The sequence below is a fragment of the Panthera onca genome, chromosome B4 (assembly GCF_046562875.1).
Source record: "Panthera onca isolate mPanOnc1 chromosome B4, mPanOnc1 haplotype 2, whole genome shotgun sequence".
NCBI classification, from domain to species: Eukaryota; Metazoa; Chordata; class Mammalia; order Carnivora; family Felidae; genus Panthera; species Panthera onca.
In genome coordinates, this window is record NC_138345.1 from 107613707 (window position 1) to 107639969 (window position 26263).

Below are 26263 nucleotides of genomic sequence, written 5' to 3' on the forward strand. Positions count from 1 at the left end.
AAGAAGCTTAGAACACATTGCTAGTTTTTTACTAATGAGTCATGATATGTAATGAGTTGTACAGATGTCTAGATTCATATGAATGACCTTTAGTCTGATCTGTCACTGTGCACTCCAAACTCATATCCCATAATTGCATGGAGATAGTTTTTTTTTTTTTTTGTTAATTTTGCAATCTTTCAACTTAATAGTTTACTAAATTACACCACCTGCTATTGCAATTTGGCTAGTAAATTTTCATCAACATGTATGCAGTTTTTTTTTTTTTTTTTTTAGCTATATGTCACATAGGTATTAGGAAGAAATAAAATGGTCTCTTAATTAACATATCCTAATTATTCTGAAAAAAAAATTAAAAACCATTAAAATAGATGACCTCAAAGCAGGTATATATTTTTCCCTTTCAATTTACTTCATATTATCCATCTTTCTAGTTTATACTTTATATCCTTTATAACACTGTTACACTCTGAAATTAGCTTGTTTATTTACTTATTGTCTGTATTCCTCAGTATAATGTAACATCTCTGAGTAAAGGGAACTTCTCTATCTTGTTTAGTGCTAGGTCATCATTGCCTAGAACATCATAGAATCTGTCACAGAATGCTAGATTTTAAAGCTGTATTTAATCACAATATCTAATAGTCCTCTTAAAAATTATGGGAATATTTTATGAGTAATAAACAATAAACATATTGAGTATAATATGAATATAGTAAATACATTTTTATACACCTATAAGTATCATGTGTCCATATTTTAATCATTTTCAATTCAAATAGAGAATTAAACAGTCATTTAATTAAAAAAGAAAACAATTCCTAGAGATTACAGAAGATCATATGTTCAGCATGAGTTTAGTTTAAGGCACAGACCTTGCTTTAAGGATATGATCCTCAGAGAAAGACAAAATAAAGGAACTGCTAATTATAAACAAAGCAGATTGCAAAGAGTTAGGAAAATGTGGAACACACATTCAAATTAAGAAGCCATCAATTGTCTTTAAGGTGTTAAACTGAGTCACATTAAAACTTTTTAAGAGTATATTTGAACAAAAAATTGACGAATCAGGCAGCATCCAGTCCAGCACAGAGAAGAGAGCTCCAAGGAACTGTATAAAATGAGACTTTTCTAGACAGAAGGGAACAGGAATAGGAAGTTATACTCAGCAAAAGAGCAAGTTGCCTGGGGCGCCTGGGTGGCTCACTTGGTTAAGCATCCAGTTCTTGATTTTGGCTCAGGTCATGATCTCATGGTTCGTGAGGTCAAGCCCACATAGGGCTGTGTGCTGACAGTATGGAGCCTGCTTGGGATTCTGTCTCCCTCACTCTGTGCCCCTGCCCCGCTTCAGGCATGCGTGTGATCTCTCTCATTCTCAAAATAAACAAACAACCTTAAAAAAAAACAAACAGGTTGCTTATTGTAGGATTACTTTCCTTTAGGGGCTGGCAGCGGTTTGTGGTGCAGATTACCTGACTAGAACAGATCAAGTAATTCTTGATTGGTGTAAGATTCCATTTCTGGGAGAGTCAAAATGTAATTGAGTCAAGTTTCAGTTTGGCAATGGGGGGTTTAGCGTGAGTGACTCTACTTTGGACCTGTTATCTTGTTTTAACAATGGAAAAAGTATATTTGAGGGAGTAACTAAATGATTTTGAAGATATCTTGGGATGTGTAAGGGATCTATGAGTAAAGATGAGGTAGTGGAACATGAAAAGAGTCAAGAAATATTAGAAGCTATTAAATGTGTTAGAGAACTGAGTTTGGTTGGAGTCATGTAGCAGATAAGGTCAGAGGAATGGTTTGAATGTTAGTGCACCAAGTCCTCCATTCCAGCTTGAGGAAGTATATTTAATTTATTTAGAAATATTCAATGATTTTCTGTTTCCTATCATGGGAATTGTAAGAACTCTGCTTCATGAGGATCGGTATAGCCTTGATCAGCAGTTCTGAGACAACTGAAGTGTAACCTGAGGTAGGAGAGGTGGCTGAAATCGGTCAGGTGAGGTTATGATGCATTGCTCATTTTGTTACATGTATTCATTAAACCTGAGCATATCAACAGCAAATGATCTATTCCCACATTCCACTGTATTTTGCAAGCATACTTCCATGTGACCTATTACAAATTTTAATCATTATTAGAAATATATTTGGTAGCATTGATGGTGTGATAGGAAACTGGTTTCTTCCTTGAAACCGCCAATTTCCAATGTGTCAGGTTATTGTTTTTTTAATCTTATTATTTATAGTGGCTAAACTTAGGGTGAGTGTTCTCCAGAACCACTACATCCTGGGACAGTATGCCTCCTCCTCGCAATGAAGCCTATGGGGTCACAAGTTAGGGGTCCATGTCCTACCCTTCCATAATTTACATACTATTCAGTCTTATTTGGTCATTAGTTTTGACTGATAATACTTCACTCACTCTAAAACATTCAGATAATACTAGAAGCTTTTGCTTGAGAGGTGGAAATATACTTTTCATTTTCTTGGAATCCCCATTTTCCAAGACCTTTCAAGTCTTTTATTCCTAACTTTTTGTAAGATTAAAGTAGATTTTTTGATTCTTTTGTGGAAGTATTTTAGCAGCACAATTGGGAGACTCTTGTACCAGGGTAAGCCATGGAGTCATTGAAATGCCAGTGGCTTGCTAGGTCATGTCATCTTATACCTGCTCCCAGGTTATTTGGAGCTAAGCATTTATCTCTTTGACATTAGAATACCATTTAATCTTCCTGAGGCACACTTACCAATTTTGACACATGGTCACATACTCTTGGTCTTTTATAATTAGCCCCATTCTTCAGCTGGTTACCCTAGGTTCTAAAATTGAATGAGACAGAAAAGATCCAGATGAGTTTATGAAATTATAGAATATTAGCAAATCCTTTCATTTTATTGTTTGGAATGAATATATAATTCAAACCTTAAATGGAGATAATAGCATACATAGTCAAGATTATTTTGTATTTGCGTGGAAATAAATATTTGATCCTTTTGTCAAATTCTGTAAGAGTAACTGGCTAACAATGATAAATATATTCAAACAGAATACTGATTGAATCATTACTAAGCCAAAGGATTATTTACCTATGCTCTCATTACTAAGCCAAAAGATTATTTACCTATACTCATTCTCTGAATCCTGATTTCTTTATCAATGCTTTATTTAGATGGAAGTTGGACATACATACAACTGTAGATTTATATGAATGTATACATTCATACAAGTGTAGAAGTGTATACAATACACTAAAAGTGGAGGTGCATATTAGGTGATACAATTATATTATGTTTTGCTTTATTTGAGATACTCTGTTTATGGTTATTCTTAGGCATATGGTGGTTAATATTAAAACGGATTTTTATCATTCCAATTATTAATTTATCACATCAGTTTTTAAATTTGATGTACATTTTCAGGGTTATTATATGTATATGTTGATGAGTAAGACAAAGAAACAAAACTAAGGATATTTGCTTTTTTGAATTACCAGTTATATGTTAAAAATAAGTGAAAATGTATGCATGACTTTGACTTAATAGGAAACTGTTACCCTAGATTTATCATGTGATTGAAAGAAACAAAACAATATATATTAACTTATGTACAGAATCTTAATGTTAGATACAAAAACCATGGCCTTCAGAAATATAATTTTCAATGTTTTGAAGTACGTAATTCCCTCCATAATCTCATGCTTCTATTTCATTTAATGAACTATTTTATCAAAAATTCAATTGTAAACCCTTTAATATTCCCAATGGCTTTTAAATTAATATCAGTATTCATTTGCATAGTGATTATGCCTGAGAGAATCATAAATTCTTTTTTTTCTTTTTCTCTTGTTGTGGCTCAGCAGTGGATTGAGAGCAATCATGATAATTGTTCAATCAGTTAAGACTCAAAAAACTTCAGGAAATAAAAACCTTTTCACCTTTTCTAACCATTATTCATTCAGAACAATGTGAAGATCTGACTGACAATATATTTACTGTAACAAATCTTAGCATCAGTGATGGTAATACAGCAGGCGTTAAGTGCTTTTCATTGTGGTGCACATTATGGTATACAATAACACCTAGGCAGAGTATTCTTATCAAAAATAATTTGAGTTGGAGCTTTTAGATACTATTTTCTGCTTATAAGAAAAAAAGAAGATAGAGAAACCAGTAAGAAAATTCCTCTGTTACACACTGAACATCGTTGTGCATAACAAAATGTGGATCATTGCATTTGATATTATTTTGTCCCTTTCTTGTTCATTGCCAAGCATAATGCTGTAGTTTAAAAAAATCAGTCACCGTACAATAAGTTATGACTTAGATTTTTATGGAATGTAAGGTTCGCTTATATCTGAAACGCACCACACCCTTGGGACGCAGATGTAGCTGTGCTCACATTAAAGATGAATCTGACTCTGGGAGAATAGCCGTGCTCTCTCTCTCTCCCCAAATATAAAGCATTTATTAAATGTAACAACTCTTCTGAGGGATTGGTCAAGTAGTTGCAGAGGGGGGCAAGTTGGAGTGTCAGGGAACTCAGTGTGCTAGGGACCAAAGCTATTGATTTGGCGGAAATCAATTTCTGTATGAAAGTTCACAGAAATTTTTCAACCATTTAGTTGGTTTGTATATCATCTTTAACAAGTCATTTGTTCATTTAATGAATATGAGTGTCAACTGTGGACCAGACAGTTTTGAGGTGTAGGGGAAATCAAGAGTGAAGGAAATATTCCTACCCTCAATTTGACAATTTAGTGTCAAACAAACCTTAAACTGTTTCTTGAAAACATGCATAGAATTTGTCAAATGGTGATACATTTTATAGAGAAAAAGAAGGCTGGGAAACTAGGTGAAGGGGTTAATGAAACAGAGGGGGTGCAGGGAAGAGATAAATAATTCAGGTATTATGGAAAGCCTCTCTAACAAGAGTTTTGAACTGTGTCTGAAACAAGTTAAGAATTAAGTTATCAAGGTCTCTAGAGAGAAGCCTTTCCAGGCGGAGGGGAGAGCAATTGTAAAGAATTGATGCCGACATGAGCTTGCCAAGCTGGAGAAGGAGCAAGATATGTGGCTGGAATGGAATGGACCAAAGAGAAAATAGCAGGAGACAAAATCAGACAAAATCAGCTGAGTACTGGATCATCAAGGGCTTTGGAAGCCATTGTAAATCACTTTCAGTCTGAGATAAGAGGGCAGTGGGGAGTTTTGTCAAAGGAGTGATGTAATTTGTGTCATGTTTGGTGCTTTTCAAAAGCCTGTATTTCTGATTGTGTGGTGGTGGTGGTAGTGGTGGCCCGAAGCAATAAGAGCCTCCAGGAGAATTCAGTGGCTTGGACCAGGTGCTTAGTGGTGGAGATGGTAAAGCAATAGTCGAGATTCTGGGTATACTTTGAAGGTATAGTCTAAAGTAATTTACTGATATATTGGATTTCTGAGAGGAGGCATGAAAGAGTTAAGTCAAACCTCTAAGCCTTTGAATTTAAGCACTTGGGAGGGTGAAGATGACATTTACTGAGATGAGGAAGACTGTGAAGAATCAGCTTTTGGCAGAAGGATATCAGGACAGAGAAAGACAGAGAAAATCAGACAGAGAAAGACAAATACTGTATGATCTCACTTATGCACCGAATCTAAAAGCAACACAACTCATAGAAATAGAGAACCAATCTGTGGAGGAATGGGGGGTGGGGAAATGGGGGAAGGTGGTAAAAAGAAACAAAAACAAAGAAGAGAGTTCTGAGGAGGAAGGCCTAGAACATTCCATTTGAGAGGTCAGGAAGATAAGGGGAACACTAGCAAAGGAGATTGATAAGGGGCATCAGAGATGTAGGAAGAAAGGCTAGAGGGGGTGAAGTGGAAATTCAGAAACCAAGTTTAAGAAAGTGTGAGGGAGCCAGAAAAGAGGCCTGTGAGGTAGAAGGAAAGCTGCAAGGATGTTGTACCACAGAGGTTCAGTGGAGAAAAAGAAAGTGGTCATCTTGGTGGAATGCTTCTGATGGTCAGGAAAGATGGAATCAAATATCGTCTTTTGAATTTATCCATAGGGAAGTCATTGAAGACCTGTTTTGTTGGAATGGTGGTGCTAAAGATTGTTTGGGATGGGTTCACAGGAAAATGGGGTAAAGTCTTAGTTTTCTATTACTGTAAAATAAATTATCCCTTAGTTGTAACTTAGTGGCTTAAATGAATACCCATTTATTAGCCGACAGTTGTTTCTAGATCAGAAGTCTGGCTTGGAATGACCCTCGGTCTGGGCTCTTACCAGGCTGACATCAATGTTTCACCCAGCTTATATTCTCATCTGAAGCTCAGGCTTCACTTTTAAGACCACCTAGTTATGGCAGAATTCAGTTCCTTATCGTTATAGGATGGAGGTCCCTGTTTCCTTGCTGGCTATCAACTGGGAACTTTTCTCAACCTTTAGAAACCTCCTTCGGTCCTGGCCCTGTGACCATGTCTGTCTTCAAAGCCAGCAGTAGAGAATCTCTCTCATGTCAAATCTCTCTCATATTCTGAATGTCTGACTTCCTCTCCTTGTGTAGCTGGAATAAAATTCTCTGCATTCAAACGGCTCTTGTGATCAGTTCTGACTAACATGGATAATCCTTCTACCTTAAGGTTAACTGTGCTATGTATCAAAACCTAAGCAAGAGAACTAAATCCATCATATATGTGGTCCCAGGGATTATGGAGATGGTATATAACAAGAGGGCAGGGAGTCTTAGAGACCATCGTAGAATTTGAGCTACTACTGGAAAAAAGCAATTGGGAGTTGTTCATTTTGTCTATAGAGGAGAGCAGAGCAACAGGGCAATAATTTGTAGTAAAGTGGGGTCAAAAGGATATTTTAAAGAGTCAAGAAATAGCAAAATATCTGTATGCAGGTAAAAATGATCCAAAAAAGAGAGAAAAGCTTGATGTCTCTGGAGAGACCGGAGCTGTTTGGATATTTTTGAGGAGACAAGGAGGGATGACATCTAGGGCACGTGTGAGGATGCTGCTCTTAGGACACAAGAACGAACAGATCCTCCATACTAAAAAGAGGACCCTTCGTTATTTTGCCGGGAGCATGTGTAAATTTTCTTCTGTTGCTTCTTTTTAATTTATCCCACAGTGAAACAAAGAGATTTGTAGGTGAGATGAGAGTGGGGAAGCAGTGCTAGAGGTTTGAGGAGAGTATGAAAGGCTTCGAAATGGAATATTTACAAGCCAACATATAAAATAATCATGAAGATAATTTTACAAGGTAAAATTTGCAAAAAAGAAATAAAATCATTTTATGTTGTAGAATAGGTTTTGTATTTGTGGAGGAAGAGGAAGGAAGGGAGGGAGGAAGAAATAAAGCAAAGGAGGAAGGAAGGCAGAAACACCTAGACATTTACTTGGCTGAATGTTATTTTCCCATCACAACATTATTAGTTCTATGAGAATAAGTGAAATACAGTCCTAGTGTAAAGAATTAAGGAGAATTTTGTGAATATTTCATTAAAATGTATGGTGATAAACAAGAAGAGATATGAATCCAGAATGTCAGGACAGCCTACCTAGAAGACTTCGTATAAAAAAAAAAAAAAAAAAAAAGAAAAGAAAAGAAAGAAAGAAAGAAAGAAAGAAAGAAAGAAAGAAAGAAAATGTTTGAGATGGTTCTTAAAGGAAAAGTAAAGATTTGTCCAGCAAAAATAGATAGTATTATTTATAGTTCTTCTTAATTCTGATGAAGAAAAAATATCATTGGGGAGATAATGCAACAGAGTAAAGAGAGTAAAATAGAATAAATCAGGACAAAGTCAGGAACCCAACACTGCAATGATGATTTCAAGTATAGGCCAATCAGTGAATGATCTTCCTCATTTACATGTCTCTATTGGTCTCTTGATATTATAATAGAAAGATGCCCTGAAGAGAACTTAGAATCAGGATAATAATAATTCATTAAACTTTATTAATATTTCATGATTGTTTTAGTAAGACTTAGATCCCCATTTTTTCAGATTAAGTGAAATAGGCAAAAATTATTCTGAAACAAGCTATTTATAAAAGCCAATTATCATAGACTGTTCTTGATCTGATTTGTCACATGTGTGACCTCTCTACTCAATACTTTTTTATTTAAATGAGTAATTATTTGCATATGCTGCTTTTCTTGTGAGCAAATGTAATTGAAATGCCAACAGAGAGTGCCATTTCTTCCACAGTAATTGTTGATGTAAGTTTATTGACTATTTGATTATCTGCATTTTGAAAATGCTAGTTGATATTTAAAATTAGACCAGTGATTCTTAGTATACAACTCTTAGGTATACAACCCATTTTCTTTAAATTTTATTTAGAAAAAGACACTACCAATAAATAGGATATATATACATTGCCATGAACTTTATTACTTCTCCTATTCGTTGAGCTCTTCAATAAAAGCAACATTTAGAATACTTTTGAAAGCACCCCTGAAGCTTTCATTTTTGAACTAAAAAAAAACAGGTTTGATTTTTTTTCTCATTTTTATTTCTGGATAATAGCATAATATTGAAAGAAATGTCAAATAAATGCCACTGCAAAAATTGGGCTTGTCATTCTCCTAATAGTTTAGAAAATAAGACCATCATGATTACTTTCACTACTGTAACACGACTTGAAGGGAAAAAAATGGTTATAGAAAAACTATAAATCCTATTCTCATGTACTCTTGAATCCACAAAAATTTAATTCCATTTTTGAATAAGAAGAATATATCAATGTATAACACATACATAGTCTTTTTACTTAAGGAACAAAAATCAATAATGTGATTTGTTTTCTCTTGATATCTAGGCAAAGAGCATCAACAGAATGTGTAACTCTTTTTCTTTTTTTCAAAAGCAAATGATTACACTAATTGAATAGTATCTGTAACCAATAACCATCACTTATTGGAAATATTAAAAAGTTAAAACATTTTAACAGATAAATCTATCAAAATGCACAACTCTGATTGTTGAGAGAGGGAAAACTTAAAACACTTCTTGCAACTTAGAAAGAAGAGTTTTTGCATTTTGTTCTCCTCAGAGTTAAAATAAAAATTATGCTTAATTTCCATCAAGAGCATCCATATTATACATAATATACATTTCCAAATAAGTATATATGGAATTTTTGTAGAATCATGGTAACTTTAAAAATAAAGGTGTTCCCCTTTTCTGTGTCTTTCACAAGCATTTCTAATTTTATTATAGATTAATACTGAGGTAATTCTAACAGTTTCAAACAATCATTCATTTTGGAAATGTGTAATGGGTCACTCTAAGCCCTATAGTGCTAGGTTCATTGTAAGAAATGCGTCTTAGATTTCAAAGAGCTAGTAGATTTATCTGCACTAAACCAATTCTTTATGCCAGTGTGGTGGTGTATATCTCCTAGAGCAGATTGATGATTTCAAAATTCAATTATATGTCTGACATTCAGCTGATCTGACAAAAAATACAGCAAGCAACTTACATGAGTGAAATTGTATATGCCTAAACAATGAAAATGCTGCATAAGTCTTCTGTTGAATAAAATTTTGATTTTGGCTATGTTAGTTTTAAATATATCAAAGGACATTGTTTTTATACTATAGTTATCTTCTCCTTATTAGGAGGAGAAGATAAATTACGAAATTAGAAAAGAATAATTTTGTTAGACCATTTCAGTTCCTAATTAAAAAAATGTTAAAGACCTTAATTATTTCATCATGAGTTAGATTTAAGCCATAGCCATTTAAAAAGACTCAGGCATCATGAGATATATAATAATGAGACATGTACCGAAGTTAAGAGTTGAAGGGACCTTAGCATCATCTTGATCTGTTCTATCCAATATGATAGCTACTACCACTTGTGGCTATCAAGCACTTGACATGTGACTAACACAAACTGAAACATGCTGTAAGTATAAAGTACACATCGTATATCAATGGTTTGGCATAAAAGTATATGTGAAATATCTCAATGATTACTTTTATATTTATCAAATGGTGACATGGTAATATTTTAGATGCACTGAGTTAAATAAATTATATTTTCAATATATAAAAAAAGAATCAAAGGTGTGATTTACCTTTGGAAAAGACTTTGGGAAAAAAAATCTCTTTAGGATCTTGGATGAGTTTCTGTAGGCTTTTGCTTTTAATGAAACGAGGAAAATTTTTTATTTTAATGGACCAACATGACACTGTGCCTATAAATGCAGTTGTTTTCAATAGTGTAGAGTGAGGCAGATTATCCAGAAGTCTAAGTACAGATTGCACAAATAACACTATCTTTGGGAAAGACCCAGTAAAGCTTGGCCTGGCTTTTTGTGCTGCTCAACCTGGAGTTGAGGTTTCCTGACCGAGTCTCAAGGTTATGTAAGTCTAAGTAACCTGAATGTCCTGGGTTGTGTATTGTGTTCTGATAGTTACTTTAATGAGAACAAGGGCCTAATCACAGTCCCATGGTTTTCCCCGAAGGGAATAGGCATTTCCATTGTCAGTCATCTTGGAGAAGACAAGCCCTCAAAAGGAACAAACTTTGAATTAGTTGGTAGGTGATGGGGCTGAAGAGAATGAACCATTTCTAATTACTTTTGGATCATTTCTGGTGGTAGTGATGGAGAGAGGGAGTCATAGAAAATAACTTAATTCTGATTCAGTAGGTATACCTCAAGTGAAGCCCAGAATCTATGTTTATATCACACCCTCCTCCCCACCATCTATCATCCATGATTCTATGAAGATAGCCTGTGTACTATACTTTAAGAGATGCTAAACTTAAAGAATAGAAAATTTAGCATATAAAATCAAACACAATTGGACAATAAAAGTAGCTTTTACAAATGTATTATTTTAGCATGGCCCCTGTGCAAGGATGATATGCAAATTCGTGAAGCATTGCATATTTTTATGAAATATTTTTCACCTATTAACAAGAAGGAAGTGGGTTTATTACATATCAAAATGGAACAAGATTTTTGTTAAATCAAAAAAGTGCAGAATGGTGTATACAGTGTACCACCATTTGGGTAAAAATAAATGAATAAACTGTAAAAAAAAAAAGTGTGATTTTGTCATGTTCAAAAATGTCTACCTTGTTTCCTGTGCCAAAACTGCGTGTTGAAACTTTCTAGAGATCTATCTAATCAAAAAATTATAAGATTGAACTCTTTCATTTGAAATAGCTACTGTTCCATTTCATAAATGTGGCTAATATGGTGAAATTCTTGTTCAAATTCATTTAGGGTCCTCATTATTAGTCTGGCTTTGGGGAAAACAAAATATGCTGAAATGAAATCCATTGCCTTTTGTTCTAATCTTAGCTCTGAGAAGTAAAACAAGTCTCTTGACTCTCAAAAAGGGAACGTGTAATATCAGTGGTACACAGGATGATGAAGGTTGCCCATAGACATAGCGCTTTTCACACTGCGGCAACCTTCATCACCTGTGTACAGTTCATACTTCACACATTCTTGGAGTCAAAAGAAGACTTGTAATTACTCCAGAGAATATTTCTAGCAATTAATTAAAAGTTAGTTTTCCCTTGATAAGTGCAAGCTAGTAATTATTTTTTGCTTTATGCCATTTAGTGCATACAAGCAATTTTAAAGTAAAAGAAATATATCAGTTATTAAACAATGATAAATATCACAGAAGCAATTATCTTTTATTTTTTCTTGCAAATATTTAAACTTTTTTGACCATGTATCATGGAAATAAAAAATATTCCCAAATTAATTTTTGATGTCAAATTAAAAATGACAATGAGCTTTTTAGAGGGGAGGTCAAACACTTAGGTTCATTGCATTAAAATTTGTATTGTTCTCTCAAAACAGAGATGGATCCAAATATATTTCGGAACTCTTACTGCAGCCACATCATACTCAAATTACTTAAAAAGTGCCCCCAAAGAAGAAACTTCTTGCTAAAGGGCAGGTCCAGGTGGTCATTTTTGTATTATATGATACTCCACCTACCCCTGATGGGGGATGATCAGTCCATGATAGAACTATTCCCTAGAGAATGAAGAATGGGTTATATTTTCCCCTTGATAATTTCAGGAGAAAAATAAGGTTACTCTGTATGTTGTTGCTTGTGGGGTCTAAGCTGAAACTTAATGTAAAATTGGACTTGAGTTTACAACTATGGCAGACCCAATTATGGGAAGTAGAGACCTTGAATAAGCAGAATAGGTCGACCATTAGAGAAGGTAAGAGAGATGCAGAGAAGAAAAAGAAGGTAGTGAGCCAGGGAGGCGGGTGGACAGAGAGGAGGTGAGGAGTGGAGTGGGAGTGGGGGAAGAGGAAGAGAGACAAAGAGAGAAAAAACGAGAGAACCCAGGGCTGTCTGGCTGGCTGGCTTCATGGAAATGGGATCTGTTTAATCACACAGGACCCCACACACAGAGGGGCCCTCACTTGGTTTAATGTTCTACTGTAATCCAGTTGAAATTGTTCATTGTATTTGAACAAAGCACTCTACATTTCCATTTTGTGCTGTACTTTGCAAATTATGTAACTGGTCCTGCTTGTTCCTTTATAGTTTCTTCTCTTTGAGTAGCCAGAGTAATTTTTTAAGCTATAAATCCAATCATGCATTCTCTTACATAAAACTCTCTATTTTCTTCCTGCCTTCTCCAAAACTTTTAGAATAAAATCCATGCTCCTGACTTTTGCCTGGGAGATGCTACATTATCTGGCTCCTGCCTCACGGGCCCTGCTGTTTTCCTTTCCACTCTTGCCGCGCGCGCGATGTTGCCCTTTATGCTCTTTCCACAAGCTGAACTCCTTTTCTGGGTCTCTGTTCCTTCTGATCTTCAGTCTAGAAAACGTTTTCTTCAGTTCTCTTCATATCTCACTTTCGATAATGATTCAGGTCTTACTTCTCACATACCCTCGTTAGTGAGACATCCACTGAGCAGTGCCTTTTATGAACCATCTACTATATTGACTTCATTATGTACATTTACTTGTTATTTGTTTACTTGTTTCTGGCCTGTCTCCTCAGCCAGCCTGCTCCACCCCCACTCCACCTGGTGTCATCTCCACAAGGGCAGGGATGACATTTGCTGGGATGCAGGTGTGGCCAGTATACCTAGACCAGTTCACGGAATATGGTAAATGCTCACATTTATTTCTTGAAAAGTGAGTGAAAGGAATTAGAATTCCTAAAGAAAGGGAAGATAATTTGGACCTGCTTCAGTGCCCAAAGTGTTTGTGAACATTTACCCCAATAAAAATGCTGTAGAATTGTTTATTGGGTCAAAAGGTTAAGGGAAAACCTAGAAAGCAGGGAATAGATACTAATTAATTTAGAGATACAGTTTATCAATAGAGAATATAGTTAAGAAATTATAATTTTGATGTCATTTATGCAAGATTATCAGAGAAGTTTTATTTATTTTGCTTGAACAGTCTTTCTTTTTCCTTTTACTATGTGTGAACATCTGGGAGCAATATCAGAGATAGTGCACAAATGTTTATGCTTTGGGAATTCTCATGATGAGTAATCTATTGTTACTTTTATGTACACACTTGTGCAATGATAACATGTGATTCAAAATATAGTAATGTTCCAAGAATGTGTCATTAATAACATATTCTCTCATGTCATCAGCATATTTTTACTGAACTAGGCACACCTCAAAAACATCTTAAAATGTGTTCTGAAGTTCTACATTCAGCATTTTCTGTGACAACACATTAATCTCGTGGTTTTTCAACTGGCATGTCACAAAATTCAAATGGACTACATGAACAGACATAGTTCCGATGGCACTCCTCTTTTTTATGGAGTTTGTATTAATCATCAGACCTCAGAGAGGGAGAAGAAAAGCTAATATCAACTAAAGCTAACATATATGGAGGGCTTACTGTGTATTTTATTTTATTCAATCCCACAATAACCCAAGGGGTCATTTCTCTATCTTCTTTACATAGAGTGCAATGTACTAGGGCTCAGTAAATGTCATATGAATCTTCACAACTCTATAAACGATGGCCAATAATTTTCCAAATATGCGTAACTCATTTGTGGAAGAACAAAGATTATAATCCAAATCTGTGTGACTACAACACTGAGTTCTGTTATATCATGATGATTCTCATAAAGAAGTTTCAGACCAGATTTTTTTAAGCATAGCTCTGAGTGGGGGTTAATTGATTCTATTAGCTTTTCTAATACTGTCTTTTTGTGTGTTCTTTATGACTCTCAACATCAAAATCCCTATCATGGACAATTGCTGATCTTGGTCAAGGCATCTTCCTTAATATCACCTCCTTCTCTACAATTACCTCTCAGATCAGTTCCTTCCTTTTTAGGCCAAGTGTATCACTGTCCATCTCTATGTTAACTATGATGCCTATCCTTAACGTTTTCTTTCAATTCTCCTTTTCTTGGAATAGCTGAAAATTTACGTTCTCTCTGTACTAGTTTCCTAGGGATGCTACAACAAATAATTATAAACAGAATGGTTTAAAAGAATAGAACTTTATTTTCTCACTGATAAGGAAGCCAGAAGTCCAAGGTCAAGATGTTGAGAGATTTAATTCCTTTTGGAGGGTCTGCAGGAGAATCTTTTCCATGCTTCTTTCAGGTAGTGGCCAACAATCTTTAGTATTATTAGACTTGTAGATACATCACTCCAGTCTCTGCTTATTTCTAGAAAGTCTTCTTTATGTCTCTGTGTGTCTTTCCTTTTGTTTCTTTCTTTTTTTAACGTTTATTTATTTTTGAAAGAGAGAGACAGAGACAGAGTGTGAGTGGGAGAGAGGAAGAGAGAGAGGGAGAGACACAGATCAGAAGCAGGCTCCATGCTCTAAGCTGTCATCACAGAGTCCAACGCTGGGCTCGAACTCATGAACAGCAAGATCATGATCTGAGCCAAAGTCGGATGCTCAACCAACTGAGTCACCCAGACGCCACTGTGTGTCTTCTCCTTTTTTATGAGGGCATCAGTCATTGGATTTGGGGCCCACTCTAATCTGGTATGACTGAATTTGAATTTAACTCATTACATCTGCAAAAATCCTATCTTCAAATAAGGTCACATTCTGAGGTTCTTGATGGAAATCAATTTTTGGAGGACACAGCTCAGCCCACCACACTCCCTGATAACACAGCGGCTCCCAAAAAGGAAATCTACTTTTCTCATTTCTTCCTTCAGTGAGACAGGATGAGGTTGTCAGCTATCTTTTTGATTCAGCAATTGCTTGTATATCATCATCATCATTCTGTTATGTTAATTAAATAGCTTCTCTGTTGATAACTCTGTGTGGCACTTTGGGCACTACCCCTTCTCATTATAGACACTCACCAACATCTAAGACACTCTCCCATCTTCATCGATGGCTTGACACTTCACCCATAATCTTTCTTTCATCCTCCTTTTCTGTCCTTAACAACAGGATGTTCACATTAGTATTGATGAGCTCTCTGACTCCAAAGTTGTACCATGTCCCCAAACTATAGATTTCCATTCTGTTTGTACCCGTGACTTTACTTACAGGGTCTGTTTTGTATCTTAATCAAGGCTTCTGTCAGAGTCTTGAACTCAGAAATCTGACTAGAGTCTTCAGTCTGGCTCTTGTCCATGTGTCTTCATTCCTAGACCATAATTTTCATCTAAAAGCATGACCTCTAGTCCTTCATCCACCACTACCAGTATCTCACTCCATTTATTTATTTTTCTGACTCTTTAGCCTCTTTCTTATTCTGGGATCTATGATCAAACATTTGAGGAAAATTTTGCTTTTCCTATATACAAGAGTTGGCTAAGCATTTAATTTACTTAACTTATTAAAGAGACCACAGAAGTAGAAGGATCAAACCTTATGAAATAACCAAAGGTCAAATTTAATTGTCAACTTCTTTATCCATTTTGTCCCTCTCTAATTCTTTTTTTTTAATGTTAATGATTTATTTTTGAGAGAGAGGGCGGGGGCGGTGAAGGGAGAGGCAGACAGGGAATCCCAAGCAGGATCTGCGCCATGCGCACTGAGCCTGAGATGGGCTCAAACCCACAAACTGTGAGATCTGACCTAAGCCAAAATTAAGAGTTGGAGGCTTAACAGACTGAGCCACCGAGGTGCCCCTATCCCTCTCTAATTCTAAAATTCTGGTGAAAAGAACTGATTCAAATTATTTTACATAGTTCCTCTCTTTCCAAAATAAATATATTTCTGAAATTATTTCTAGGAGGTAGAAAACTTCTTTCTAGGAAAGAAAATGCTAACCTTAAGAAAATACTAGCACCAAAAAGCTTCCAAAAACATAAATAAACAGATATGTACTAGATGATTATTAATAAAATGCATGGGTTCTATGAGTTTTTCACAAATTCTTCTATGATGCTTAATATTCTGAGTCCTATTTATGCCTGAAATAAATATCTGCTTTAATATTTATAATTCAACAGGTTTTAATTTTTATTATTTTTTCTGAATAATATATAATAAAATACCGTTAAAATACAGTTACTGCTTAAGTGGATTTTCAACCCCATTTTTTAACTCCTATGCTCTTTATAGGTTTTCAGAATAAACTGTTTTTTCATTTTATTCAGGTGCATAATTAGAATTAATCTATACAACAATGCCGTAGGTACGAGAATATTTATGACAACAATAACAATAGTAACCAACAAAAGCAACAGTAATAATAACAAAATAACAATGATAATGAAAATAAAAATAATTTATTAATGTATCTTTCAGGTATGCACTAAGATTTCATATACTATTAAATCTGCTCCAAGAAACTCCACTTCAGAATGCTCAGTAATTTCCCAATTATACAAATGAGAAAATATGTACAAGTTAATTGCTAAAGATTACTACTAATTTGAGAACTAGGATTTGCACTCATGTTTGCCTGCTACAAGGTCTGGACTCTTAATCATGACACCTCATGACAAGCTAAATCCGTACCGAAGTTTTTATAAAGACAATGTTAAAATAAGCTTCATGTCATTCCTCTATTAGTAAGTCATGTCAATGTGAAGGTGTCATCTTCAGATCAACTCTGTGAGAACCTAAACTCATTCTTCCTCCAAGCAGTCTGCATTAAAAAGCATCCTTACCTATGTTCCTATGAAATTTTTGTTTTTGCCACACACATGCATAAAAAAAAATACAGAAATTCTTATCCCTTTAACATTCATTAGACTATGGAGATAATAAGGCTCTGGGGTTATCTTAGTCCCACGTTTCTTCTTTTTTTTTCCTTTTTCTTTTTTTTAAGTTTAAACTTAAGCCAGGTGCCGTATTTCAAATTGTAGCCAAACCTCAAGTCTGACACTTGGAAGATTCTGCCTCTAGCCTCTGAGGAGTACAGGCTAAGTCTCTGCCCGTGAGGTCAAGTTCACAGAGATTTAATTACATGCTGTTTCAAAGGAAGAGAAGCACAGCATGGAAACGTGAGTGGGGTGGGACCTACCTTGGTTCAAATTAGAACTGTTCCATCAAAATTGTGTGATGTTAAGCAAATTAATCTCTCTAAAAGAATCATTTTTCTTAACTGCAAAATTTAATCTAGTCATGTAATCTAGTCAGAGTTTGTGCACTTAGTAGTAATAGAGATAAGGCACCTAGCATCTTTCTTTGAAATGAAAATGAAAGCATTATAGAATAATAGTTCTCTTCCCAGTCCCTATGTTAGCAATAATAGATGAGTGAGCTTTTTTTTTTTTTTTTCTCCTGGAAAAGTTTCTCCCACTGATACTGAAATCTATTTAATAGAAGGCAGTCTTTCTTACTTGTCTCTTAAACCTTAAGTCCTGGCACAATATAATTATCTAAAGTAGAAATAAATTTGTGCAAAACAGATAAAATAGGATGAAGATCTGATCCTTACTAGTGTGTGTCATAAAGCACATACTTATGTAATGTTTCATTAATTCCAATCCTTTATTGATGTATTAAACTCCCAAACACCAAGCGAAACCTGGAGAAGAGACCTCTGTTAATTGAATAGGAATTTAATTATGTCAAAAAATGGCCCTTGTAAAGTTAGTGCTTATTAGTATCATTTTTTTTATTTTAGCTTTTTATAAAAATGTTTAGGAATAGATGTGATTAAAGGAGAAAACAGTTGCAAATTCTGAGACATTAGGATTTTTACCATATTCCTTGCAAACAGATTTGGCTTGAAAATGTATCTAGTTTCCTTCTCCAATTCTGTCAAACGAAATAATGATTAGCCTTAAAAGTTTCAGGGTGCCTGGGTGGCTCAGTTGGTTAAGTGTCCGACTTCCAGCTCGGGTCTTGATCTAGCAGTTTGTGGTTTTGAGCCCTGCGTTGGGCTCTGGGCTAACAGCTCAGAGCCTGGAGCCTGCTTCGGATTCTGTGTCTCCTGCTCTCTTTGCTCCTCCCATGCTCATGCTCTGTCTCTGTCTCTCAATAATAAATAAACCTTAAAAATTTTTTTTCTTAAGTTTATATTTCCTTTTAGCTACCTGAAAGTTTGTGTTAAAAAAAAACACAAATTTTCTTTATAATCAGCATATTTTTGTAATCACTTTGTAAAATACAAAAATTATTTTCCTCTCAAATGAGTAAAATAACTTTCCTCAGGATTATCTCAAATATTTGTTAGGATTTTGTACCTGGTACAAATTAATTGATAAATTATTCTTCTTTTCAGTAAATGGAAATTTAAATCATCCTTTGTCATATTTTTCTTAGGAAATTTGATTATGAGAATGTATCCAACTTTTAAAAAGATTTTTAATAAAATATTTCTTTTATGAAAAGCAATTTTTATGTATAATTTAACACCCACTTACCTCTCAAAAAAGAATCAAAAGCATTTAGGATCATCATTAAACTGTTCATCCTCAAATATGACTAATTAGTTTAACACTAAGCTTCAGTTTCCCTTTAAATGATTCTGGAAAAGACCTTAATTGTGCCCTTTCCATCCAAGCGAACTGAAAAAACAATGAAAAACTGGCAGTGTATGTAATAAAATCATTTTGTTGATAATTTGACCTCACTGCTGATAAGGGAGAGGAAGTATTTATTTATTTATTATTATTATTATTATTATTTTTGCTGTCACCAGGACGACAATTATTGCTTAGCTTTCTGAAAGATAATTTAATTGTGGATTTGGATTCTGAGAAGTTGTCAGATACTAAGAAGTTTTTCAGTGAAGGATGAAACCAGGGATCATTCAACCACCTTTGTTCCTTTCTAGAAATGAGGGATGGATCCTAGAGGCTTTTCCCTAGAGGTGCCTTTTTTTTTTTTAAGCTTATTTATTTTTGAGGGAGAGACAGAGAAAGCAAACAGGAGAAGGGCAGGGAGTGAGTGAGAGAGAGAGAGAGAGAGAGAGAGAGAGAGAGAATCCCATGTAGGCTCTGTGCTGACAGCGCAGAACTAGACTTGGGGCTTGAATCCATGAACCCTGAGATCATGACCTGAGCCGAAACCAAGAATTGGACCCTTAACTGACTGAGGCAACCCAGGTACCCCTAGAGGTGTTTAAGAGTTGGCATGAGTTCCCAGAGTCTCTGATCTCCCATCAAATTGTAACCTGGTGATTATCTGTTGACCTCAGATTCTCCTAAAAGAATCTACTCTGAGAGGATCCTTTGAGATTAAGAGATGTTCTACACTTTCATAAATTGCAATCCTGTACCTGTAGCTGTTCTGCTCATAGAGTGGCACAGCTCTTTCTAGCCTGGTCACAAAGCTGCACCCTGAAAATGCAAAATAGATGAAAGAGAACTGTGCTAGTTCAAAGGGTGGGGACAAGGTCAGAGTCCTCCTCAGACTACTCCCAGTGCCTGCTAGCTCCCTTGTTGCAGTCCTGGCCTCAACTCCGAGAGGTTCAGGTGCAATGAGTGGCACAGTGTGGAAACCACTGAGCCTGTTCTTCTGCCTTCTATTTCTTGTCTCCTGGAAATTTATTTCAGATGCATACGTGAATCCATTCTCCCTCTCCAGAGAATGTGATTTTAAAAACAGAGTTGGCAGTTACATAAAAGAGAACAAATGCTAATATGGAATAGATATAATGCAAATATCATATACTTTGATATGTCAATACCATGATTGAAATGATTCATTCACGAGTTCTAATAATTTTTATTAGGTATATACCACTGGACTTAGGTCTTTATTCTTGCCAAGTATTTAAATTTTTTAAAACTGTTTATTTCTGAGAGAGAGAGAGAGAGAGAGAGAGAGAGAGAGAAAGAGAGAGAAACAGAGTGTGAGTAGGGGAGGGGCAGAGGGAGAGGGAGACACAGAATCCAAAGCAGGCTCCAGGCTCTGAGCTGTCAGCACAGAGTCCAATGCGGGGCTTAAACTAAAAAACTGTGAAATCCGACCTGAGCCGGAGTTGGATGTTTAACTGACTGCGCCACCCAGGCTCCCCTCTTGCCAAGTGTTTTAAATAAATAAAAACCCTTGGTGGCATATAAGTTGCCATACTTCATGAACATATGATCAATCTTATGTGAATCTTATGATTTAGGAACATGTGTACACAGTGTTAACTATAAATTCTATAGGGTAGTTAACACTGTTTGTGTTAAAAGAGTGTCCCTGGAGGGTGCCTGGGTGGCTCAGCTGGTTAAGAGTCAGACTTTGGCTCAGGTCATAATCTCGAGGTTTGTGGGTTCGAGCCCCTCATTGGGTTCTGTGCTGGCAGCTCAGAGCCCAGAGATTGCTTCAGATTCTGTCTGTCTGTCTGTCTTTCTCTCTGCCCCTTTCCTGCTTGTGCTCTGTTTCTCTCAAAATAAAATAAAACATTAAAAAAAATTTAAAAAGTGTCCACTGGAGATAGATTTTCTACATTCAAATGTTTGGGAAGTTTATGTAACCTCTTTGTGCTCACTTTCCTCATCTATAAAATAGAGACAGTAATATTACCCACTTATAACTGGCAGATGTAAATGAAGTATTACATGTGATTCAGTTACTATTCTGCTGGCACATAGAAAAGTAGTTGCTATAAGTAGTTGCTAATGGTATTACAAACAAGCATGTAAGATATTGAGTATAATGAAATCTGAAGAATGAGAGGTCTTATTTCAGGAAATTTCCTGAAGAAGCAAACATGTTTGAGAATGGAAATTGATGCATTATTGCCAAATATGTAAGAAGTGCTGGGCTGCTGTTTACTATAAGGCTGTGCTCATTTTTCATCCATCTTGACCACTGAAAAAATATATTCTGAACTAGTGTGCAATAGAGAAGGGGAGACAGTCCAACACTATTAAACTCTGAAGACTGAGATTAAACAGAAGCATTTTTAGTTTCCAAGGATAAGACAAATTGTATTTTCCTGAGCTCATATGGGGTATTGATTCCTTAAGTTTAAAGTTTCCTTTAAGCGAAAACACTTTATTGAATGACTTCTCCCTTCTAAGATTCCATTACAGCTAGTTTAAGTAGTGTGAATTATTCACTCTCTAATACATCAGTGTTTGATATTTCATTACATCTAGCTTGCCCTCACATTATCTTTTCTTTATTTCTTATGTCATTACACAATTGTCAACTGACAATCTAATGCCTTAAAACTTGTGTTAGATATATGGAGTCTCTGTCTCTCAACAATCATTTTTAATGTTTTATTCAACTGCTAAAAAACTTTTTTATTTTATTTACTGCCCATGGAGAGGAGAGGGACAGTTTGCTGTCCCTGGTGAACTCATAAAACCCCTCTAGTCTACCCATTTCCACAGCACCACACCGATCTTATTCGCGGCAACTTAGGTGGTTGTGGTCCAAGAGCTGTACTGTCATGCCTATGCGACCTATGTATCTCCTTAGGTCTATCTCTACCAAAGTTACCTGAGGCACCACTGGTAGTACAAAACTCAGGAGGCTCTTAAAAACCATACTTCTGTGGTCAGAGACTGAACTAGGGACCATTTGGACCTGTCCACCTGCCTCATAGCTGGTTGGACAGCTGATGGTGATGCTGCCTCTGGGACATGCTCATTGGATTCCCCCAGCCCTCCTCCCTCCTAGTCCACCAGCTCTGCTACCGCTGATGATGGGCACATCTCCACCAAACCCTGATTACCATAACGTATTATTGTATCCACACAGCTACCTCCTTTCAAAGCCGTGGGACTTAGATTTTTGGGTTGGTGCCATATAATTCAATGATCTAATCGTTCTAACATTCAAAATTCAATTCTTATTGTTGTTCAACAACTAGACTCAAAACTTTTGTTTTCCTTTCTGGTCCAAAACTTGGCCATGAATTATAGATTTCTATTTTACAAATACTGTGCATGGCATTGGCAAATGTAATATAATCTGATAGTACCCAAGTATTTTTTGGGTGCTTTCATTAAACTCTTTTCCCACAGAATAGTCTTAAAACTATAAGCTTGATTTATATTTTATTAAATGATTAAATGTTTAAGAAATATGGTTAAGTGATTAAATAAATTTGTTAGTAAAGTTTAATCAAAGACCCCTTGTTAGAATTTTGAGGTATTATGATGTATCATAAAAATCCATGATTAATCAAGGTGATACAAATTTGCAAGTCAAGATAGAGAATTCCTCAGTTTGGTTTATAAATAAGAAAGTATACAATTTATATTTTCTAATTCTTTCACATCTACCACCCTAAAACTACTGCCACATACAAAATATATATGCAACCTCTACAAAAGTCTAATGCTCTATTTTCTTTGAGGGCGCCCTAGTTCTGGAATTGATAAAAAAAAATCATTCTCTGCTATACTTAATTTTAAAGTATTTTAGGTCCTGTGATTCAATTCAAGACTGAATTAATTTATGATTTATAAGGTATGTAGAACTTCACTAGAAATTAGAGGATTGATGGCTTTTACAGGGAGCAGTTTTTTGGATATCACTGTAGTGAATTTAACTTTATTTTTATTGGAATTCCATATAATAATGAAAGAAATAAAACATATGCTTATCTTGGAAGGAATACCCAGTAGAGCATCCTAATCAACTGAGAATTTTTAGAGCTCCACGTCTGTTTTTATTTTTTCTTGCTTTATCTTGAAGGTAACAAATTCCATGTGACTAGAAAATAAACATTAATGTAATTTTACAAATCATGTAAGTTACTGTAAAAATGCTAAAATTTATTAATAGAATGATGGAATGTAATAGCTTATCACTGAGTCAAAATCATGCTCTATATGTATAAATTAAGCTTGATGGAATTTTATGGCCTAGCAGATGGATAATTATTCTCAAGTATCTTTCTTTGATTCATTATGTATTCAAAATTCATTCAGAGATTAATGACCAAAGGTGCCATTTCACTGCCCGATGACTTGAATCAGAGTCATCAGTGGCGATTATTGCAGAGGTTCAACTCTGTTTATGAGTTAGCTGAGATGTAGGTATGTCAGGTGCCTGGGGATTAGGTGACATTTTCAGACTCAATTCATACTGTCTTCGGGAGGTAGATGAAGTCAGGTCACATATTCCATTTGCAGTTTTTACTACTAAAGTGTACAATTTTACCTTTTCTAACATTTATTTCTAGATCTTTATGTTTAAAATGATTTTAAAATACTTAGAAAATTTTAATAAGAAAAATAAAAATGTTTCTATTTTCTGTTGAAATGAAAACATGAAACTCTGTTCTGAGAGCCTGAGTGTTGATCCAACCACTCATCCTGGAAGATAAGAGTAGCTCTGCCCCAAGACAAAGAGGCAGCTATTTCAACGAATGGGTCTCCCCTCATTCTCTGAACTGTTCTTTCTCGCTTTTGAAATCTCTACTATGAATTTTATCGATTCAATATTATTTAGTTTATTCTTGTGAGTTAATTGTCTCTCCCTACATATGGAATTTTAGCATCTTGAAGACAAAGGCCATTTCTTATTTTTCTTATACCTGTATTTGTGCATCCACAATCTCCCTCTCTCTCTGTCTCTTTTCACTTAATAAAATGATAAGTCATTTTAAGAAAAGTTTGTTTAACATATCCATATTATTATTTATATTATTACTTACTCTGGTTACTTAAACATTGGACCTATGTATTTTGTATTTCTTTATTTGATTGATAACAATGGTTTGCCTTCTGGCAGAATAATAAAGAATACTGTCTGATGGAGGAATGGGCAGATAAATCACCAGAGCAAATAGACAGTTGCATGATTAAAAGTTAGGTAGTATATACTGAATGTTTTTCAATTTCATCAAATTATATTTATCCATTTTATTGCCATTTTAAATGCTAAATAACTGGAAGGTAAATGTTTTCATAGAATCATAATGCTAAAAAGGACCTCACCAATTTTACATTTTTCTTTAAATTTGAATAGATTCTATCTCAGCCACTTCAAATGGAAACACACTAATAGATACAATATATGAACATAACTATGTGTATATATCTGTATAAATATCTGTATTGAAAAAACAATATAATTAAAACATTTTTAATGTTTACTTATTTTTGAGAAGGAGAGAGAGAGAGAGAGAGACAGAGACAGAGAGACAGAGAAACAGAGCATGAGTTGGGGGAGCGCAGAGAGAGGGGGAGACATAGAATCCAAAGCAGGGTCCAGGCTCTGAGCTGTCAGCACAGAGCCAGATGCAGGGCTCCAACTCATAAACAGACAGATCATGACCTAAGCTGAAGTTGGATGCTTAACCAACTGATCCAACCAGGCACCCCTATTTTATAACTTTTTAAAGTTTATTTATTTATTTTGAGGGAGAGAGTGCAAGTATGGGAAGAGAGAGAGAGGGAGAGAGAGAATCCCAAGCAGATTTTGCACTGACAGCATGGAGCTTGAAGCAGGGATTGATTTCACAAATTGCAAGATCATGACCTGAGCCAAAATCAAGAGTCAACGGTTATGATCGTGTGGACATGATGGTAGAATGACAAGTTATATTGCTCCAAGGTTAAAATATTTAATAGTAATTACAAAAAATCCTTTTCAAATGTAGACAACAGAGCATTTACATGTGAAAATATTATTTTGTTAATACGTATTTTAATATGCTTTAATAATACTTTCCCTTAACAACTGAGTTTTATCCATATTTTAAGATAGTTACTTTTTTTGTTAAGATATTTTTGCTATAACAGAGTTCATTACTTTATGAATATTATGTAATCCTGAAAAATATTTGAGAAGTTTGGAAACCTTGGTTAGCAAACATCAGTTTTTAAAATCTACAAAATGGGAGTAGTAAAGAACCAAATGATACTTTTTAATAATGCTGACAATTACGTACTTCCATTTCTTTTCCATGGCACATGATGGGATTGCACTTCCCAGTTCCCTTGAAGTTAGCTGGGGCTTGTGTATTGTTTTGGTCAATAAGTAGAGCTGATATATGACACTTCCATTTGAAAACTTTAAGAGCCTGTGTGTAAATTGCCACAGTCAGTGTTCCAGACAGTGTCTTCTCCATTAGATTTAAGTGTTGGGATAATATGAACAGAGCCCCCAACCAAACAAGAGTGAATGTGTAGAAGGAGCAAGAAATCGGTCTTTGTTGGTTTACCACTAAAATTTGAGGTTACTCAGTAATGCTGTATAACCTAGTCAAAGTATGAGACAATACATATAAAGTGTAGAGCTTAGTATTCAGCACAGGTGTTATTACTATTATAAAAGTTTCACATATGACTAACATAGACTAAATGCAACGTAAACACTATTGGCCAGTTAGAACACATAAAACAAATACTAAGGGTTGATTATATGCCCCTAATGTTAGTTTGTAATAAGGGAGACTGGTGGTACACTCTCTTTCCTCATTGCACGCTGAGTTTTTCCTATGATAGTGAATATAATTATTACAAAATTATACGGGCATCTGGGTGGCTAAGTTGGTTAAGTGACCTACTTCAGCTCAGGTCATGATCTCGCGGTTTGTGGGTTCAAATCCTGCCTTGGGCTCTGTGCTGACAGCTCAGACTGGAGCCTGCTTCAGATACTGTGTCTCCCTTTCTCTCACTGCCTCTCCTCTGCTTGTACTCTGTCTCTCTCTCTCTCAAAAATAAATAAATCACTAAAAAGTTTTTTAATTAAAATATTATAATTTATAAGGGAAAACTTAAATTTTTGAGAGAATATATGTAAAGATACTGATATGTAAGAGGATATAGAAAATAGAATTATGGGAAAGGCAATACATACATTTGTTTATTATCTCAACAGCTCTTTAAAACCATAACTCCTACATCTAGAATAGTCGCTGGTTCATATAAATTTGTTGAATGAAAGAGTGAAGGAATGAATTTGACAATTCATACCAAAGCCTATTTTTTTTATCATTTTCAACATT

At 35.2% G+C, this 26263-nt stretch overlaps 1 long non-coding RNA gene and 1 pseudogene across 1 annotated transcript in view; both read left to right on the top strand.

Annotated features, from left to right (window-relative positions):
• Positions 1-26263, top strand: part of LOC132694006 (uncharacterized) — a 250128-nt gene that overhangs the window by 166116 nt on the left and 57749 nt on the right. The window lies entirely within an intron of this gene.
• LOC132660474 (U6 spliceosomal RNA) lies at positions 10787-10903 on the top strand (annotated as a pseudogene).